This window comes from Lycium barbarum, chromosome 12 (assembly GCF_019175385.1).
Source record: "Lycium barbarum isolate Lr01 chromosome 12, ASM1917538v2, whole genome shotgun sequence".
NCBI lineage: Eukaryota > Viridiplantae > Streptophyta > Magnoliopsida > Solanales > Solanaceae > Lycium > Lycium barbarum.
Window position 1 is genome coordinate 85,045,806 of NC_083348.1, and position 4,145 is coordinate 85,049,950.

Below are 4,145 nucleotides of genomic sequence, written 5' to 3' on the forward strand. Positions count from 1 at the left end.
GAGGATGATGACCTGAGAATTGACATCATCAAACACATCACTGGGTTCTCACACTGCCAGTTTCCTATGCAATACCTTGGATGCCCCATTTATGTTGGGACAAAAAAGATTGTCTATTTTAACAACATGGTGGCTAAAATAGCCAAGAGAATGCAGGGATGGCAAGGAAAACTTCTTTCTTATGGAGGAAAGGTTGTCCTTATTAACTCAGTTCTTCATGCCCTTCCTTTACATCTGTTAGCTGCAGTTCAACCCCCCAAAACTGCGCTATATCAGATAGAGATGATAATAGCAAATTTTATTTTTGGGGTATGGATGGAAACAGAAATAAAAGACACTGGATAGCATGGGATTATTTATGCTTTCCAGTGAAGGAGGGCGGTACTGGCTTCAGATCCCTCTCTGATATTTGCAAAGCCTTTTCAGCCAAAAGTTGGTGGAAATTCATAACTCAGCAGTCTCTTCTGAGGGATTTTCTTGAAGCTAAGTATTGTAAAAGATTTCATCCAGTAGCCAAGAAGAGAGCTTCGGGACAGTCCCATGGGTGGAGAAGGATGATGGACATTAAGAGCTCTGTGGAACCATGTATTTTTTGGAATTTTGGCAAAGGAGACGTCTCTTTCTGGTGGGACTCTTAGACTAATCTTGGACCCCTTGCCCTAACAGTTCATAATAGAAGGACTCCTAAAATAATTATGGTAAAGGACTTCTTCAGGAATGGGACTTGGAATCATAGTAAGCTTATGAGAACTGTTCCTCAAAATGTGTTTAATGTCATAATGGACATCCATATCAAATTTGCTAGGGATGATCAAGCTGTTTGGATGCCTGATCAATCAGGTAATTTTAGCTGTAAATCAGCTTGGGAGTTGGTGAGAAAGAAGAAAGGTAATACTCTATCAAGTGTTAATATTTGGCACAAGATGATTCCTTTTAGAATCTCCTTCTTCATGATGAGGGTCCTCTTGGACAAAGTAACTACTGATATAGCTGTTAAGAAATGTGGAGTCAACCTTTCCTCTATTTGTAACTGCTGCACTATTCACAAAGAGGAGAATGCTTTTCATCTGTTCAGTGAGAGTGATATGGCCAATAAAGTATGGGATTTCTTTTGCAATTCATGTGGCATTATTGTGAACAAAGGATTGGTTAGACATAGGGCAATGAAGTGGTGGCTTGTCAAAGCCAAGAATGATGTTCATAGAACTGTTCTTCAGTGTATACCAACAGCGATCTGCTGGCATATCTGGAAAAGCAGATGCTCAGCAAGGTTTGACAATATTAAGATGTCGGACTGGTTCATAATTCAACAAGTGATCAAATTCATTAAGTTGGTCATCAATTTGCAATTTCCAGACCTTCGGATTCCTATAGATTGGCATGATGTTTGTAAGGCAGTCGACCAGCTGAAACCTATGATTGTGTCTGTGGCTGTATACTGGCTCAAACCTGACCTCGGTTGGGTTAAACTTAATGTGGATGGCTGTAGTAAAGGGAACCCGGGATCTTCAGGAGGGGGTGGCATTATTAGAGATCATAATGGATCCGTGATATGTGCTTTTGCTGAGTATTATGGGGATTGCAGTAACAATCTTGCAGAAACTAAGGCAATGCTTAGAGGTATCATTCTATGTATCAATAATGGTTTCACTAACGTGATAGTTGAATTAGACTTTATGATTATTCTAAATTTGATCAAGAGAATTAAAAAGCCACCTTGGCAGCTAAATCACATTATTGAACAAGTTATGGATTTGATCAAGAATGGCAACTTTATCTTCTGTCACACTCTTAGAGAGGGTAACAACACTGCAGACATGCTGGCAAATCTAGGAGAGGAGGCCAAGAATACATTTATCTTCAGTGGGACTGTTTCTATTCCTTCTAATATTAGAGCCTCAATAAAGTTAGAAACTGATGGACTACCAAACTTCAGATTCGGCAAAAAGAAGAACAAATATGTCATTCATGACAGTGGATAATCTTTTGTTAATACTCTCCACTATGTACATAGCGTCACTTAGCGATGCTACAAATCCCTTAGGGGATTTCAAACACTTTTATGCACATGCTGGATATTTTTGCTTTCATATTTATCATAGGTTGGTGATAGCCAATTCTCATCCTGTTTTGGAGGCTAAGATTTATGTCCTCCTCCGTGTAATTATGATTTTTGGTAAATATACAGGTTGGAGTCACTGCCTAAACTCCTCCATCATATAGATGGAACCTTCGAGAAAAAAAAAAAAGCATTCTGTTTTGATTAGATAATATTGCGTTGGTATCGTGTTTCTCAATGTTTTGTGAAAGGGATCTTCTATTATGTCTAAACCCTTGGTCACATGTATGTTGAGAAGTTAGTTTTGTTTTTAACAAGAAACATCTGTTACTATTATTTTTCTTGCTTCCAGATTTCGCACAATTAGTAGTACTTTAAATACATAAGATGTTTAAAGAAAATTAAATGGTAGTTTAATTAGACTAATACTCTTGTGTTGTATCCTAATGGGTGTTTTTGCACGTGTGTATGTAAATTGTACTATTTTTCACAATGCATTTAATATCACACAGAATGTAAACATTGGTTTGTTACATTCCTTAATCTTCACTTTGTACATTCTAACAATCCTAATATTTAATGTATATTTATTTTACCTTATGTATGTCATTTCGTTTGAAGATATGGATAACTCTCAAAGCAAGTTTGGATTAAAATTCAATTATGAAGATATTTGTTTGATTGATTCTACTACTACACACACGATATTTAAAGACAAAAAATATTTTTCTCATTTACTTATAGGTAAGGCAAATGTTAATACCATTTCTGGTAGTACTAATTTGATTGAAGGCTCCGAAAGAGCCATCATAATTTTGCCTAAAGCAACAAAACTCATTATAAACGATGCCATGTTCTCTCCTAAGTCTCGAAGGAACCTATTAAGTTTTAAAGATATCCACAAAAATGGATATCATATTAAGACAATGGATGAGATGAATCTTGAATATCTTGGTATCACCAAGAATGTCTTGGGCCATAAACATGTTATAGAAAAGTTTCCCGCTTTATCTTCTGGCTTATATTGGACAAAAATTAGTTCAATTGAGGCACATTCTATTGTAAACCAGAAGTTTACTAATTCCAATACTTTCGTACTTTGGCATGATCGACTGGGACATCCCGGATCTATAATGATGAGGCGAATTATAGAAAATTCAAATGGGCATCCATTAAAGAACCTGAAGATTCTTTCAAATGATGAATTTTCTTGCACTGTTTGTTATCAAGGCAAGTTAATTATTAGGCCATCACCAACAAAAACTGGGATTGAGTCCCCTGCATTTTTGGAACGCATACATGGGGATATTTGTGGACCTATTCACACACCTAGTGAGTCGTTTAGATATTTTATAGTCCTAATAGATGCTTCTTCTAGATGGTCTCATGTGTGCCTACTGTCATCTCGCAACCTGACATTTGCAAAATTGTTGGCACAAATAATTCGATTACGGGCACAGTTTCCTGATAATCAGATCAAGTCTATTCACCTTGACAATGCTGCTGAGTTTTCATCCCAAGCATTTAATGATTATTGTTTATCAATTGGGATAAAAATTGAACATTCTGTAGCTCATGTTCACACTCAAAATGGTCTTGCAGAATCATTAATTAAACGTTTGCAATTGATAGCAAGACCATTACTGATGAAAACAAGGTTGCCCACTTCTATCTGGGGTCATGCAATTTTGCATGCAGCAACACTTGTTCGTCTCAGACCGAAAAACTATCATAAATTCTCAGCGTTGCAATTAGTTTTGGGTCAAGAACATAATATATCCCATTTAAGAATTTTCCAAAAATTAGGGGGAGAAAATAGTGAAATCATAAGAGAAATTTTGTGGGATAATCCATCATTATATCATCTTGATCCACGTACTTCTATTTGTGAGCAAGAGGTTCAAAAAATTATTCACCTACAGAAAATAGCAAATCAAATGCCAGACGCATTTACAGATTTGGAGAATTACCAAATCACATATTCCTGCAGAGAATGTCCCGGTTCGGATTGATGTCCTTGTAAGACCATCTACTAGTATCGTAGCTAATGAGTCCAAAGCACGCCTGAAGCGTGGTAGACTATTGA